We start from the raw sequence: 17,548 nt of genomic DNA, 5'->3' as shown, positions 1-17,548 counted from the left end.
CCTCCCTTTTCCTCCATGAGCCTTGGACTGAGAAATGAGCAAAGGCAGTCTAATCTACTTCTAGAGGAGAGGCAAGAATACAGCAAGAGACCCCTCTATGATGCAGGCGTATCAGAGCTGAGTGCAGCAGAAATGCCGAGAAAAATCCCTGCAGCACCTCAGATCTCACACTAAGCCCACAGTAAAAGCCATACACTGAAGAAGGAACTAGAAGCCTGTGGTGCACAGCAGCTAACTAGGGCAGCAATAAAATCCAACACCAGCTCAACTGCTTGCTTGATTTATTCAAATACCTGTACTAATGGCCTGACAGAAGAATAGGCACAATTACTTACAGGTGTAAATACTGTTAACATAATTCAATTGTTCTTTTTACACACAGTGTCTAGCATTCAGTCAAAGCTTATAATACACATATACACATAGAAATTACTATTGTCATGAGTTAAAGCAGTCATCAGAATGAGGCACCTAGTAGTTGGACAGGAATTGTAAAATACTGTACATTAACATCTAGAATCTAATGCTGTTCTTCTTAAGCAGGGTGATTGCACTCTTCAGCTGTACATTTGGCAATGCATGGAGACATTTTCAATTGTCATGACTGGAAGGAGTGCTACTGGCATTTAATAGGTTGACTTCAAGGATGCTTCAAAATATCCTGTAATGCAGAGGACAGTTCCCTGCAATAAAGAAGCGTCTGATCAAAAATGTCAAAAAGGCCATTGATTATAAATGCTGAGGGAGCAGAAAAGGTTGACCATGTGCATGAACAGTTGAAGAATTTCATCTGAGAGATGGAAAATATTAAAAAGAAGCAAATGCTAGTAACTTTTTCAATGACTTTAGAGATGAAGAACTTCTTCACCAGACTTACCTACAGAGTGGACACAGCAGAGGAAAGAATTAGTTACCCTAAAGATAGGCAATAAAAATCAACCAAATTATGATGCAAGGGAAAAAAGTTAGTGACAAAAAAATAGAGAGTGCAAAAGATGTTCACCAACATTATATGGTTCCACGTTTGTATAATTGGAGTTCCGGAAAGAGAAGAGAGAAAATGGGGCAGAAAAAATATTTGAAGAATTCTCCAGAATTAATGAAAGACAAAATAAATCACACATCTAGAAAGCACAAAGAACCCAAAGTACAAAAATAGAAGGAGAACACACTGAGACACGTCCTAATAAAGCTGTGAACACCAAAAAAAAAAAAAAAAGAAAAGAAAAGAAAGAAAAAAGAAAATCTTGAAGATTGTCACTGAAAAGGAAACATGTAGATGAACAAAAATAAGGTAGACTACAGACTTCTCATCTGAAACTATGCAATCCAGAAGACATTGGAGCAATATTGTGAAAATACTGACCAGAAAAAATAACGTCAACCCAGAATTCTATACCCAGTGAAAATATCTTTCAAAAGTGAGGATGAAAGGAAGACTTTACAGACTAACATGGGCTGAAGGAATCCACTTCCATCAGACCTTCACTATGAGAAACGTTATCAGAAGTTCATCAGCTAGAAGGAACATGATACCAGATAAAAAGTATGGATTTACCCAAGGAAATGATGAGCACAGAGATGGTAATAATGTGCATAAACATGAAAAGCACTTTTTCTTTTTAAAATCTCTTTAAAAGTAATTGACTGGATAAAGCAAAATATTTTAAAGTATAATAGGGGGGTTATACTGAACGTAAAAATGAAATATATGATGGCAACAACAGCAAAAAGGGTGAGACAGAGAGAATGGAAGCATTCTGTTGTAAAATGCTTACCCAGCACAGAGACAAAGAAGGACACTACTTTGTGATATGGAGATCATTTTTCAAGAAGATATACCCATTCTGGGAAGGTATCTAACCCAATAACAGAGCTTCAGATTATGTAAAGCAAAAAATTAATAGAACAGAAAGGAGAATTAGGTAAGTCCAAAATTATGATTGGAGACATCAATGCTCCTATCTCAGTAATGAACAGAACAAGTAATCAGTAAGCATATAGAAGACCTGAACAACACTGTCAACCAGCTTGACTTATGGAATGGCCCATCAGCTACAGAAAAATACATTTTGCACATGAACCATTTACCAAGATAGACCACATTCGGAGTTGTCCAAAAAAAATCTAAAAAATCGTAAAAGGATTGAAATCATGCCAAGTATGTTCTCTGATGACAAAGAAACAACTGGAAACCAATGATGAAAAGTTTTTAGGAAATCTTCAAATACGTGTAAATTAAACAACATTTCTTAAATAACTACGGTCAAAGATGAACTTGCCTTGTGGTTTTCAAGGAAAATTTTAAAATATTTTGAAGTGAATGAAAAAGAAAGCACAAACTAGCCCAATTTTTCTGATACATTCCCTAGCAGTCTTAGAGGAAAATTAAAGCAGAAAGTGCTTATGTTGAGGGGGAGGGAGGAAGAAAGTTCTCCAATCAAGGATCTATGTGTCCACTTTAGGAGACTGGAAAAAGAAGAGGAAATTAAATCTAAAGCAAGCAGAACAAAATAATAACATGAGAACAGGAAAAATGGAAATGGAATATAGAAAAACAATAGAGATAAAACTAAAAGCCTATTCTTTGAAGAGATTGATTAACATCTAGCTAGATTTCTCCAGAAAAAAAGAGAAACAGCACAAATAATCAACATCAGGAATGTAAAAGGGTAAACTAATAGAGATCCTACAGACCTGCATTGTCCAATACAGTAACCACCAGCCACATGTGACTAATAAGCACTTGAAATGTAGCTAATCTGAGTTGAAATGTGCTGCATGTGTAAAATACATACTAAACTTTGAAGAGTTAACATGAAAAAATATGTAAAATATCTGACTGATAACTTTTATATTGATTACATGCTAAAATGATAATATTTTAGATGTATTGGATTAAATAAAATATGTCGTTAGTTTCATCTGGGTTTCAAAAGGGTTTTCATGTAGCTACTGGAAAAATTATATGTGGCTCATATTATATTTATACTGGACAGGGATGCTGTTGACCTTAAAAAAATAATACTGGAATATCATAAACAGCTTTATGCCAACAAAATCAATGACATGAAATAGACAGATTTGTTGAAAGACATAAACTACCAAAGTTCACTCAAGAAGAAATAGAAAAGAAAAATAGTGCTATATTTATTTTAAAATTTTGATTTGCTGTTAAAAGCCTTCTCACAAAGAAAATTCCAGGCCCAGATTATCGCAGTGGTGAAATCTATCAAACATGCAACCAATTAATAATAACAGCTCTATGCAAACTCTTCCAAAACTAGAAGAGGAAGAAATACTTCCCAATTCATTCTTTGAGGCCAGCATTCTGCTGATACCAAAAGCAGACAAAGACATTACAAGAAAACTACAGATCAATATTCCTCGTAAACGTAGATTCAAAAATTCTAAACGAAATCTTAGCAAATTGAATTCAACAATATATAAAAAGGATAATGGCTCATGTGGAACTTGGGTATATCTCAAGAATGCAAGGTTGGTTTAACATTTAAAAATCAATCACTTTCATTGATTGACATATTGAAAAACAAAAAAATTACATATCTATCATTATATATACATATATAATCATTTCAACAAATGCAGAAGAAGCAGTTGACAAATTACAACATCCACTCCTAATGACAGTTTTCAGCAAACTAAGAAGACAAGGGAAATGCCTCAACCTCATAAAGGATATCTATGAGAAACCTACAGTTAATATTTTACTTAACTGTAAAAGACTAAATGCTATCTGTCTAAGATTAGGAAGAACACAGGGATGTCTGCCCTCACTAATTTAGTCAAGATTTTCCTGAAGTTCTGGCCAGTGCAATCAGGCAGGAAAAAGAAATAAAAGGCACGTAGATTGGAAAGGAAGAAGTAAAACTGCCTTTATTCACAGACAACCTGATCCGCTATGCAGATCGTCCAAAGGAATGCAGAAAACAAAAACCTACTACAACTAGTAACTGGTTTTAGCAAGGCTGCGGGATACACAATCAATATATAAAAATTAATTTTACTTCTATATGCTAGCAACAAACAATCAGAAAATGGAATTCTTTTAAATGCCAGTTACAACAGAGTCAAAATTTAAGAAAACCTATGTGCTAAACCCTACAGAACATTGCCAAGGGAAACTAAAGAAGACTTAAATAAATGGACTGATGTCCTTTGCTCATCGTTCAGAAGACTCAATATTATTACGATGTCAGTTGTCCTCAAATTGATCTATAGAAGCAATGCAATCCCAATCAAAATTCCAGCAAAATTGTTTGTAGAAATTGACAAACAGCTTCTAAAATTCATACGGAAATGCGAAGGACTTAGGAAAACAACTTTGACAAGTGAGAACAAAGTTTGAAGGCTAACACTACCTAACTTCAAGACTTACAGTGCTACAATAATCAAGAAAATGTGATGTTTGCATCAAAGAAGATAAATGAATGCAAGGAAAAGAACAAAGTGTCCTGAAAGAGACCCACACATATAAGGACAACTGATTTTTGAGAAAGGTGCGTAGGCAATTCAGTAGAGAAAGGACAATCTATACAGCAAAGGGTGCTGAAACAACTCTCTGTCTATCTCCCTCTCTATCTCTCTCTCTCTATTTACCTACCTACCTATCCGTGTATCCATCTACCTATGCGTCTATCTGTAAAAAGAACTTTGACCCGTATCTCACAATATATGCAAAAATTAACTCAAGATGGATCATGAACTTAAAAGTATAAACTCTACGATTATAAAACTTCTAGAAGAATGCACAGGAGAAAAATCTTTCTTAACTCCTACACCAAAAACACGATCCATAAAAGAACAAATCGGTAAACTGGACTTCATCAAAGCTGAAACTTTCTGTTCTTTAAGAGACATTGTTAACAGAACGAAAAGACGAGCCACGGACTGGGAGAAAAGATTTTCAAAGCATATGTCTGATGAAAGACTTGTATCCAAAATATATTTTTAGAAAACTCTTAAAAGTCTGTAGCAAGAAAAAAAACCCCACAATATTTAAAGGTGGACAAAAGGTTTGAGCAAATGCTTCACAAAGTAGATATACATGTGTCAAACAAGCACATGTAAAGACACCCAACATCATTAGTCATTAGGGAAATGAAAATTAAAACCACAGTGAAACATCCCACAAACCTACTAGAGGGGCTGACATTTAAAAGAGCGACCGTGCCGAGTGTTGACAACGCTGTCGAGGAACTAGAACTTCCCAACCCTGCTACTGGGAATGTGGCATGGCATAACCACCTGGGAAAACAGTTTGGCAGTTTCTTTAAAAGTTGATCATACACCTAACATAGTGGCTGGACTCCAGCCGTTCCACTCCTACGTGGAGAAAAGAAAGCATACGTCCATGCTAAGACCTGTGCACAGGTATTTCTAGCAGCTTTATTTTTAATAGCCCCAAACTGGAAACAAACGAAATGCCCATCAACGAGCAAAGGGATAAACAAACTGTGGTACAGCCACACGTTGGAATTCTAGCAGTTAAAAGGAATGAACCGTTATTGATACATGCAACGAAATGAATGATTTTCAAGATAATTATGCTCAGTGAAATAAGCCAAATAAAGAAGTCCATGACGTATCATTACATCTATATAAAAGCATTAATATTTTAAACTAATCTCTAGCGACAGAAAGCAGCTGAGTGGCCACCCGGGGAGAAGCAGAGGGAGGCACTACAAAGGCGCGTAAGGTGGCTTCTGGGGTGACGGACATGCTCACCATCTTGGCGGTGATGGTTTCACTGGTGTATATTTATGTCGAAACTTACCAAATGATACATTTTTAATAGGTGCAGTCCATAGGGCGCGTATTACACCTCACGAAGGTAATATTTTCAAGGAATAGGAAATAGATCGGGGTGGGAGAATGCTTTCCTTGAAAAATGTCCTCTCCTTCCTGCTCCCTCCTACTTTCCTTCCTACTACACCATGTTTTTATGTGTGCCTGTTTGGTTTTCTTTGGAACCGACCTTGTCTCGCATCCCCGGTCCCTGCAGCTTCTGCGTCTGTGCGGATCCCTGTGCGCCGTTCCCGAGGTGGCCACGAGGGGGCGAGGTGGTCCCGCCCGAGAACCCAGCGCCTTTTTCTTCCTGGAGTTAGTAGCAGGGAAGGATTCCAGCCGAATCACATTTCCGCAAACTTGGGTGGTCAGATGTAAGTGGTGCTGGAACAGAGGTTCCTTACGTTTAGTCGCTGCCGCCTCGGGGTCGTCCTGGGTCATCCTGAGGCCCACGCTGTCCGGACCCCAAGGAACCGGCTGTGGACGCTCAGTCGCCCCACTTCGGGGCCACCTCACTCAGCCTCCCAAAGACCCGCGAAGAGTCCTGACCAGAGAGAAAAGCATTCGTGCTTCTCGCGTGGGTGGAAACTGTTCCCTCTCCTTCCTCTCAACTGCGGAAACCCATCGCGAAGTTCTGGCGGCGTTCATTCCGGGCGAGGGGAGGAGCAGCGCGGAGGGGCGATCGCGAAGGAAGAAGGAGATGCGGGAGGACCAGAAGGCCGGGGAAAGGGGACGAGGGGAGAGAGAGCCAGGAAGACGGAGAGCCGAGGAGAGAGGGCTGGAGCAGTAGAACGGGAGGAGGAACAGAACGGGCGAAGGAGGGAGCGCGGAGAGGCAGAGGAGGAGCGGGAAGGGGAGGGGGAGGAGTCACATTCCCAGGCGAGTTCGGTTCACCGGCCGCCCTCACTCCAGCTGCCGCCAGCCACGACCGCCACAGCCCCACCGCTGGCCTCGGGCTCTCAGCCCCAACGTGCATTCGCCCCTCAAGGACAGTCTCTCCGCCCGTCGTGGTTCTAACGTCGTTTGATTCTCTCCCTGCCCCTCGTCAGAGCCCGGTGCTCGGTTCTCCGGGTTTCCCGGCCTTTCCTTCTGTGTGATCTCCCAGCGTCCTTTCAAACAGATTCCTTTCCTTCTTAAGTCGGCCGGAGTCCGTTTCTGTTCCTTGCAGTCATAGACCTTGGCTGATCTTCCCGTCCTGCTGGAGGAGTGCTCTGTGGTGTTTGTTACCGCTCGACGTCTTGGTTTTCCAGGAGGACGCGTCGGCGTCCCCTCACACTCTGAGGAGGACAACTTCCTCCCCAGAACCAGAGCAGCCCCTTTGCCTCCTTCCTCCTTCATTCAACCCTCACCTAGTCTCTTGGGACAAACTACCTCTTCCAGCGACGCTGGGCGTCTCTCGGACTCTGTTCTTTAGTCAGCCGCTTTCTTTTCGCTCCGGTTAATGCTAGTTTTTCTGTTCCGTGTATTGGATCAGGGGAGAGACGGCTTTGGGACACAGTGAAGAAATAAAGGGGAAGATGAAATACACAGATTGTGGTTTTGGCGTATAATATGAATTTATATCTATTACCCGTGTAAATATGTAGTGTGGTGGTATTTTGAGTACATAAAAGCTGCATACACTGTGAAGGCAACTTGGGTCCACATCCCCTACGACCCAGCGATGAAGCGCTCTTGGGTGCCCTGATAGTGTACATGTTTTAAATCCGTGCAGTTTCCGGGTCGTGATATATTGAGAAGGTGGGATGGAATTGACTTGGCCAAGCTCTCAGAAGAGAGTCTGTGGCTGTATAATTGTCAGGGCCCTGCCTCGTGGCCTCCACGGTGGGCGGTTGATTTTGAGTCACCGCAGGCGAGTATGGTCTGGTTGGTCTGAGTGTTTGATATAAACGTTAAACACGGTTGATAACTCTGTATCGTGAATGTAACAACTATGCGTTTGTTGTAAGAAAGAATTACAACGACCACAACAAATCCCCCAGAGGTGCATGAAGAAGAAAAGGAAAGCTCCCCCGCCTCCCCACCCCGCTCCACTGCGGCCACACCGTCGTATATATATATGACGTGGAGGAGGCGGTGGCGGCTTTGGGACGTGCTGGGTGCTGCGCGGCCAAGGGACCCAGGAAGTCCCAAGTCCCGCCCTGACAACCGTCTGCCCTCTCTGGGCCATGGGAAAAGTGAGAAGGCCACGAAGAGGAAAGCAAGGCTACTGTTTGCAGAAATGTCACCTCAGGACAGGAGACTCTGGTAAACTGAGGCGGAATAGGCGGCTTAGGAGGGAGGCGTCAAGGGCTCCTCTTCCCGGGCCCGAAGCCCAAGAGTGGATCTCACCTCCTTTTCCGAGGTGCGAGTGAAGTGAGGAGAAGTCAATCAAAGGAGGGGGGCGCAGAGAGAAAGCGAGGCGGACGGCCACGCACGCAGCTCCACTGTCCCGGGAAGGGAAGCCTTGGGAGTGTGCGCGGGAGCCGCGGGCGCCCGGGGAGGACTCACCCGCCCGCTCTGGCGAGCGCGGAAGGCGCGGCTCCCGCGGGGGTTCCATGGTGTAATGGTGAGCACTCTGGACTCTGAATCCAGCGATCCGAGTTCAAATCTCGGTGGGACCTTGCCCATCCCTTCAGGATGAACGCCACTTTTTACTCTTCAAACCGCGTGCGGTGTCGCCCTCGCGCCCCGCTGTCGCAGAGGAAGGTGCGGGGCCCCGGAAAGGAAGCTCCTCGGCCCGCGCTGCTCCCGGTCCCTCGCCCCTCCCGCTCCTGCCGCCGCGTCCCCCGCGCTCTCCCGCCTCCTCCGCGGGAGTCGGGGTCCCGGACACCGGGTTCTGTGCGGGCGCGTCCACACGGACAGGGCCGGCGTGGCGGGGTCCCTCCCAGCCTGCGGTGCCCCCCGCTGGCCCCGCGCAGCTCTGCCCGTCGCGGCGCCTCGGAGGCCCCGGCCCCGCCGCCCAGGGTCCCGGCGACCGAGCCAGGGCCAGCCCCTCGGCAGGGTCGCCCTCGGGCCTCGGGGCCAAAGGCAGAGGCGGCGTCCGCTCCGTCCCGCACCACGAGGGGCCCCCGCGCGGCCCGTCTTGTCTTCGGACCCGCGGGCTCCTGGTGGGAGAGAGAGGGGTCCGCGGGAGACGCGGGGAGGGAGGCGGCGGCCGGCGCGGCCCTCGGCCAGGGTGTCTGGGTTTCGGGGTCGACGCTTCGAGACCCGGCCTGGAGGCGCCGTCTTTTCTTTAAACGACCCGTTTCATTCAGAGTGTTCATTTGTTCTAAGTCTGACGCACTCAGGCTGCGGTCAGAACGTCCAGCTCCTAAGTCCCCGCGGGACGCTCAAGGCCGCTGTCACACTCGACTTCGGAGCCCGACCCCCGGGGGTCTCCTCCCTCCGCCCCCAGCTGCGCCGGAACCAGGACTCCGGGCCGCGGAGCCCGGCGTCGGTGGAGACCAGGGGTCCCCGAGCGCCGGCCGCCCCGGCCCGGGCTCCTCCGGGGCCGCGGGTGAGCCGAGCGCGGGCAGCTCCGAGGCGCGGGCCCGCGGGCTCCCCGTGCGTCCTGCCGCCCCCTGGCTCCGCGGAGAAGACGCCCGAGGCCGGCAGCGGGCGGAGGCGCGCCCCAGCTCTCCCGCCCCGTGGGCACGCGCGGGGCGGGGCGACCGCGGGCCTCCCGCGCTGCGGACGGCGTCCTCCTCCGGGCGCCTTTCGCTCAGAAGCTCCTCGACCAGGGCTCCGGGGCACAGCAGGGCTGACGGCCTCAAGGCTGGGGAAGTCCGTTAGGCACTCTAAAAACCCAAGCTTTCCCGTCAGTAAGGCACTGAGAGTTGGCTTCGGTCTTGGTTCGGATATTCCCCTTTTGAGCAAGGAGACCTCCCGCTGCCGGGGAGAAGAGAGGTTCACGGCTCTTGTCCATCGAACCGGATCCGTCCGTAGGACGTGCCACCTCTGCTTTCAACGTCCTGAACGCTCCCTCGGCATCCTGTGCTTTTCAGTCGGTTTTCTTTGGACGCGCCCTTGTGTCCCGCCCGCACCCCGCCGCCGCCAGCCCGGCGCGGGTCTCGGTAGCTTCTGCGGCCGAGCGGGCGCCGGCCACGAGGGGGCGCGATCGTCCACCCCGCCTCGGTCCCCGCCTTTTCTCTTTGGCCGGGGAGTTTCTGTCCGCCAGGACGTTGGGGATCAGAAGCGAGGATGAGGGAGGTACGAGAACAGACACGTCCTGGGAAAGGGGTCGGCCAAATGCCCACGACTCCCAACACCGGATCTGGGGTTTTCTTCCGGATTGTAGTTCAGTTGTTAGCGAACACCGACACAGGATCGTTTCGCCACCGCACACGAGGGCCAGTCGCTGGAACGCCAGGCTTGTGGCAAGAGAAGAGGTTTATTATCCAAAGGCGGCCAGACGTGGAGATGAGAGTGAAAACTTAGATCCGTCTCCTCGAAGGGAAAAAGGTAGGGGTTTTAGGTAGGGGAGGGGGCGTGGGTGGCCACCAGCCTGGGTTTGGCCTTGAAGACTGAATTTGTCTTCCCCTAACTGTCTGGACTTTTCTGGTTAGTTTTCATCTTCAGCCTGCTTGGGCTTGTGAGGCAGAATCTTGATGTCTGGACCTTGACTTTCCGGGAAAGACAGCTCCCTGCCATACTAAGGAGGGACAGAAAGACCTGGTTGTTTTCGAACCACAGTTGATTATGCTGAGTATGCACAGCTGCAGTTAGCAAAGCTTATCTCGAAGTTTTGTTTTTCTCTCTCTTCTTCTAGGCCAGGGAAGAGTCTTTTCAACTTCTTCGTTCTCGGTTTCACAATATCCCGGCACTTTGGGACAGGGGAAAAACTAAAGTTACTTCTGACGGTGGGGTGGGCATGGGGGTGGGAGTGGGGAGGTTGTGTTGTTTACGATTCCTACTCCCACTTAAGGAGAAGGGATATCAAGGAGGATTCCTAATTCTCCAGGCTACTGAAGCATGGCAGGTGCAAACTGGAGGCTGAGAGCTCGCTCCTGCTGTGTGCCTGTGGAGGTAAGAAGAGAGGGCTGAGAGAAGAGGTGGGGGGGGGGGTGGGGAGAGGAAGCTGGAGGCCGACATAGGAAGAGGCTGCTTTGGGGTGGGGAGGATGGGTGGGATGGTGTCTTGGGAAGTGGCCAGCAACGGTGTAAGGTGCAGAAGCAAGACATCAAGCACGGCAGCTGACACTCAAGAAACGAAGTCTGAGGAAAGAGTCGATATTGAAAGGGCAGGAGATGGGTAGGAAGGCTGCGCAGTTGCGGCCTCTCAGTAGCTGGGCACATGGGAAACTGGTCGCGGCTCCTCCCAAGACTTCCTATCGTCCATTCCTGGGAGGATGACAGGCAGGCTATCCTGGCAAGACTCAGGTCCGACTGCGGTTCTGACTTGCGTGGCCTATACGTGCAAGATGTCCCAGGCACCAGGACGGCGCCGTTTCCCCACACAAAACAAGCGTGTCATGCCTTCAACTCAACGGGGACAACACCTGGAACAGTTGTAGGCAGCTCCTACCTCAGACCATGACAAGGGCGAGCACACGCCCTCGCCGCCCACAGGAGGATGCCCCAGCGCCGTTCTCCTGAAAGCTTCGGCGTCGAGTAGGGCGCGGAGCAAGACCTTATCCGTCCCTGTGCGCCAACGCAGCAGAGACTCGCTGACGCCGAGAAGCGGGCCGCGCTGGGACACCAAGAGAACAAGCACCTACGCCCAGCTAAGCAAAACGCAGACGCCCTGTTCCGAAGCCGCCACGACGCTGGAGAACGCTGCAGGCTGCTGAGAAAAAAAAGCGGAAAACCGCAGATACTTAACTCCGAAGCCTCCGTCCTTCTGCTTTTCAGACAGCGACGAAAACCAGGGGAAAGTGCGAACGCAGTCCCCCGCTACCACAAATTACGCAGTCGAGTTTCCCACATTTGGGGAAATCGCAGGGGTCAGCACATCCGGAGTGCAGTGGATAAGCCTCGCCCTGGGAAAACCACCTTCGTGATCATGGTATCTCCCCTGCCAGGTAAGTATGAGAACGCGACCTCCCTCCCCGGCCCACGCTCAGACGCCTCGCACTGTACACACAGGGTCACTTTGCTCCCCGAGCCTCCCTAGCCCTTCCACACCGCTCGCACACGCGGTTTCAAGCAACAGCCCTGGACTCGCTCCCACACCACGGGAGAGCATATTGTGTTTAAGCGGCAGATCACGACACAGCAGCCCCTGCGCTGCCATATCTGCATGGGTCCCGCCCTGTCCGTGACGTCACGACAAACAGCCCTTCCCTCCAGCCCACGCCCCGCCGCCACCGTCTCCTCCCTCCTCCCGCGACCTCCAGCCGGTCAGCCGGCGAACCGGCGGCCGGTGGGGGAAGTCACGTCGGCCTCTCCCTCCTTCCTCCCACTCCGACCTGTTGGGGCGGCGCGCGCGGCTTCCTAACTCTAGCCCTGCCCAGCGCCTGTCTGGCGGTCGGCTCAACCCCTGCGCCCTTCTGGAAGTAATGGCTTCCCGTTACAGAGGAAACCGGTTCCTTTCAAATCCACTTATCTTTGTGATGTAGCGCGTGTGTGTGTGTGTGTGTGTGTGTGTGTGTGTGTGTGTGTGTCTATTTGATGCGGGCTCGGTGAGTCCAGGAGTCGAAAGAAAGATTTCTTGGACTCTCAAGGTCTGGCAGTAGTGCTCTTTTATTCAGAGAATAGTATGGAATGGCATAGGGACAGGACCCATGGGCAGTGAAGAGCTGCTGCAGTGTGTTGAGAGTTGGGGCTAAACTTATAAGGCATGGGTACCTGACTTATTTCTACCACACAAAGAAAAGATGACGTAAAAAGTCATTAAATGGTTTCAGTGCAGATGGGGTCTGGTTACTGTGTGGTCTATAACTTTAGATATGAATCTGGTCATAGAGATGGGCATGTAGGCCAGGATGCCCTGGGCTTCTCTCCCTGGGGCAACCCTAATCCACACCGTAAAATCCATTGGGTCCTATAGATCGGCATGTAGGCCAGGACACCTTGGGCTTCTCTCCCTGGGGCAGCCTTGATCTGTGGATCATATTGAATCATATTGAAACGCATTAAGCATCACGACTGCCAGCGAAAGCTGTTCCGTTCTTGAAAGTTCAGTTTCGTCCATCGAAAATTTCATTCAGGTTACTTTCAATCTTTAGGTGTGCAAAAGCGTTTTGGATGCTTTTTTCCCCATCCCCTTTCTGGGACACGTGTTATGGTGAACGACTAATCAGGACCCCTCTCCCCGGTCTAACAGGCAAAACTGGCAAGCAAGCCGCATAGGCTTAGAGTCAGTGCAAAATCTAGGCTGTACAGCGAGGCGGCCTTGGAGGTCATCTTAAGCCTGTGTCAGAATGACCTTGCAACCCTTCACCTCGTGACGGAAGACGCCAGCGAGAAAAGATCTGCAACCAGAAGAGAGAAAGGGTACCCAGCTCTCATACCCTCTCGCTACGTCTTTAGGTTCGGGGGGTACCTCGCCACCCTGGGACTTGCCTCCCTCCCCACATAGATGACATCAGCATTCCAGGGTACGTAACCAAGAAATTCTTACTTTATAAACGAGAGAAAAACCAGATGTACCCTGCCACGGAGGGAGGGTTTCGCCGTTTGATTGTTGGCGTATAGGACTGTTCATGAGTAAGCCCCTTTCTGCTCTTATGGACGGCCTCGTAAGAAGGCACATAAACTGTGCTCAGATCTGTAGACCTCCGTCAGAGCAGTTCCTGCAGGACGCTCTGTTGAGCTGTTTCCCAGGCTCGAGTCCTCACCTTTGGTTATTGAACGAACTCTTTCAAGTAACTTTTATCACGATTCTTTATTTCAGTTGACATTATTCATGTTTGCACCTCCTGGGCTCATCCACTTTCCTGAACTTGAACCCGGGGACCCGAGGGTCACCGTCAATAGTCAATGTGACCTTTCGACCTTGTCCCCAACACAGACCTAGCTGAAAGGAAGTCAGTCTTGTCAATTTGCCGTTTTCTTGTTTAACCAGAGGGGTGACTCAAGGCTCACAAGGATTTATGAGCTTGTTTCACAGAAGGAAGAGAATGCCTTCAAGGAAGTTACGATCACCAATCACCAGAGATCACCACTCAGCAGATAACCGGCCCTCAGCTGCTGTTGATGCCCAGAAGTGAGACTGCCCAAGGGCTTATCAGGAGTGAAAGAAACACGCGTGACCCCTTGGTTTCTCCTGAGAAACTGCTCCTGCCAAGCCCCTTAGCTCTGTAAAACCCCCTGCTTTCTTCTCTCGTTCAGGTGGATTTGAGAGAACCTATCCTCCCGCCTTCTCCGCCAATTCGAATAAACCTTTCTCCATCTCCAAGCGCTGGTGTCTCAGTGATTGGCTTAGTGTGCACACGAACTTGAGATTAAGGGGTTTGGCATCAAACTGAATGCCTGTTTTTACTTCCTTGCTCTTGCTTTGCTTTCTGGGAAACGCTCTTGACGTTATCCTCCAACTCTAATTGTTTTGTCCTGTTTCTACTATTATGGCTTTAATAGCCAACTGTTATGTTTTTCTCTTAAGTGTTCCTTTCTTTCTTGCAACCAGTTCTTGTTTCATAGTTTCATCACCTCTGAGACTGTTAAACTATAGGGTGTCTTGTTGTTGTTGTTGTCGTCGTTGTTAAGTTGTCTCCTGGAGAAAAAAAAATTTGTTTCCAAGGAGAAGTAAGCGTCTGCTACAGCACATCCTTCCAGGTTATCAGATTCTAGCTCTGTACATTGACCTTGAGCTTTTTAGTAATTCTTTGGAAATTGTGGGTTACTGATGGATATGTAAATTTGTCCTTCCTGGCAGTTATCATAATTTACTTCCTCCAGCCAGAGAATGAAAGAGTTCAGTCTCCATTTGCAATTCCTCTCCGTAGTCCTTTACTCCCAAGCACTTTACTTTGTGTTGTTTTGACTCTCCCTTTGGACGGATTTTTAACATCCGTCTGCTACCCTCTATCTTATGAGTAAAATACATCCTTTAACATGTGTTCATCGTTGTAACTATGCGAGTCATGGTTTTACCTTTCCCTGAAAATTGCTTTTCAACACTTCTCCTTGCATGTGTTCCCTATGTTACCAGCTGCACGTTTTGGAAAGTTCTCTCTGTCGTATTACACATACTACATTTGTACTGGATATTCTCTGCCCTTCCGGATTCCCTCTCTACCTTTCTCCTCTGATCTGAGTGCCTGAGGCTGACCCCCACAGCCAGCATTTCCTGGTCTTCCTTGTCCTCTGGATCCAGGTGCGTGCAGCCAGTGCAAGGAGATCAGAGAGGAGGGGAGAGAAGCCAGGGCATTTTTAAAGCCCCCAGCAACCTCCCTGCCAGGCCTCAGGTTGGTGTCACTCGTAGATTCCTCCTCCAAAGACCGTGGTCCTGTCTAGTGATCCTCCCTGAGATGGCAGGTCTCCTTGGGTCTGGTGGCTACTTCCCATTGCTATGGACTCAAATGTATCCCCCTAACGTTCATACAGAGGCCCTCCCCTCCCCCAGTGTAACAGTATTTGTAGATAGGGCCTTTGGGAGGTGATCAGAATTAGATGAGGTCTGGAAGGTGGGGCACTCATGATGGGATTCGTGCCCTTGTAAGAGACACCAGAGAACTCCCTCTCCCCTTGTCTCTGCCCCTTGAAAGGGAATGTTACCGAACCCTAAGGGATTGGTGACTTGGAGTCCCTGCTGCCAATAGAACTAGACCAGGTTCGGAATAGCAGAGCAGAAACTTTATTTATTGATTAATGAATGGAGGAGGCAGAGTTCATGCTCTAAAACACCTTTTCCTCAAAGGGAAGCTGAGCAGGGTTCTTATGGGGTATGAAGGGAGAGGAGGTCTCTGCATCATCACTCAGGGCGGGGGCATTTGGGGCATGGGCAGATCTTCCCTACTTGCAGACAGCACCTTTGCACACATTTCCTCTTGCTCCCGGCCCCCCATTACTATCTTGGACCTTTCTGGTTTGGACCGGTTCTGCGGTTTGGCCATCTGGCAGTGTTCTGCCTTAGCTCCTATAAGCAAGCACAACTTGAAAACACAGCATTAGACATGGAAAATGTTTTAGGGACTTCTCTGGGCGACAGGGGCAGAGTGTGCCACTCTAAAATGTGCCACTCTGGCATGTGGATTGTTTTGAGCTGAAGGCAGTTGTTGCTCAGCAGACTCAGGAGAAACCTACCTCTCCCTTAACTGCCTAAAAGAATTTAAATAGGGGCCTGTACCAGAAAGAGAGCTATTACCAGAGAGAACTGTTTTATCTGAAAGACTTATCTGTATGGCAGGGCAAACAACTGATTAATAAACATGTGCTCTTATTGTCCTCTGAATGACGCTCCTCTCCTTTGAAGCCCCAGGCCCCCTATCCTGTTCCTTAGCTGTAGATGACACGTAAGCCTCAATTCTCGACTGCCTTTAGTCTCATATTTTTATGGGGCTCCTGAAAGTGCAAAATTTATATTCCCCCTGTTAATCTGTCTTGTGTGAATTTAATCATTGATCAGCTGAATGACCTAGAAAGGAAGAGGGGAAATCTTTTCCTTCCCTCCCCCCCACCATATCTCCCTCCTCCTCCACCTTAAAGAAGAGGTCCTAAGAGCACAGAGCAAAATGGCGGCTGCCTTCAAGTCAAGGGAAGAGGATTCAGAATGAAACTGCAGGGGAGACTAAACTTTTCCTCTACCTTCTCGTTGTCTGTGGCTGGGCCTGAGAATTGAGTCGACATAAGACAAAGCATTGAACAGTTGAAAAGCATACAACTATTCTTACATGTACATGGGAGCTTTCAAGGAAAATAAGAACCCAAAAGTGCATAGGCCTAAGTGCTTATGTGCTAGGTTGAGCAAAGTGAAGTAATTGTGAAAAAGTACCCAAAACGTCTGGAGAGGGTAAAGGAAGATAAGAGTTATTTCAACTAGAACCTTTTGTCATTGGTTTCTAACTATCTTTGTTATCAGAGAACATACTTGGCATGATTTCAATCCTTTTAAAACTTTTGAGTTTTTTTCGACAGCTCAGAGTATGGTCTGTCTTGGTAAATGGTTCACATGCAAAATGTATCCTGTTGTAGCTGGTGGACCATTCCACAAATCAAGTTGGTTGATAGTGTTGTTCAGGTCTTCCATATGCTTATTAACTTTTTTGATTACTTGTTCTATTCATTACTAAGGAGAACTTACGTTTCCAATCATAATGTTGGACTTACCTAATTCTCCTTTCTGTTCTATTAATTTTTTGTTTTATATAATCTGAAGCTCTGTTATTGGATTAGATACCTACTCAGAATGTTTATATCTTCTTGAAAAATGATCCCTGTATCACAAAGTAATGTCCTTGTCTCTGTGCAGGGTAAGAATTTACAACATAATGCTTCCATTTTCTCCCTCTTATCCTTTTTGCTGTGGTTGTCTTCACACATCTCATTTTTACATGCAATACAAACACCGTGTTATACTTTAAAATCTTCTGCTTTATCCAGTCAATAACTTTTAAAAATATTTTGTGTGTGAGGAAGATTGGCCCTGAGCTAACACCTGTTGCCAATCTTCCTCTTTTTTAGCTTGAGGAAGATTAGCCCTGATCTAACATCTGTGCTAGTCTTCCTCTACTTTGTATGTGGGTCACCATCACAGCATGGCTGATGAGTTGTGTATGTCCACACCCAGGATCTAAACCCGCGAACCTGGGCCACTGAAGTAGAGCGTGCCAAACTTACCCACTACAACGTGGGGCTGGCCACTAGCAGCTTTATTAGGACATGTCTCAGTGTGTTTTCCT

At 47.9% G+C, this 17,548-nt stretch overlaps 1 long non-coding RNA gene and 2 other non-coding genes across 3 annotated transcripts; 2 read left to right on the top strand and 1 right to left on the bottom strand.

Moving 5' to 3' along the window:
• The first annotated feature begins 8,339 nt into the window (after window positions 1–8,339).
• Window positions 8,340–8,411, top strand: TRNAQ-CUG (transfer RNA glutamine (anticodon CUG)). The gene has a single exon. It is a non-coding gene; the product is annotated as a tRNA-Gln (tRNA).
• Window positions 8,412–9,949: 1,538 nt separating this feature from the next.
• Window positions 9,950–14,106, top strand: LOC103544238 (uncharacterized). Its single transcript, XR_543105.2, has 4 exons — window positions 9,950–10,230; window positions 10,730–10,794; window positions 13,033–13,306; window positions 13,774–14,106. It is a non-coding gene; the product is annotated as an uncharacterized lncRNA (long non-coding RNA).
• On the bottom strand, window positions 11,633–11,796 carry LOC139081531 (U1 spliceosomal RNA). Its single transcript, XR_011536682.1, has one exon. It is a non-coding gene; the product is annotated as a U1 spliceosomal RNA (small nuclear RNA).
• Window positions 14,107–17,548: the final 3,442 nt, after the last annotated feature.

This window comes from Equus przewalskii, unplaced genomic scaffold (genome assembly GCF_037783145.1).
Source record: "Equus przewalskii isolate Varuska unplaced genomic scaffold, EquPr2 ChrUn-12, whole genome shotgun sequence".
Lineage (NCBI taxonomy): Eukaryota > Metazoa > Chordata > Mammalia > Perissodactyla > Equidae > Equus > Equus przewalskii.
This window is presented reverse-complemented; position numbering and strand designations above follow the sequence as displayed.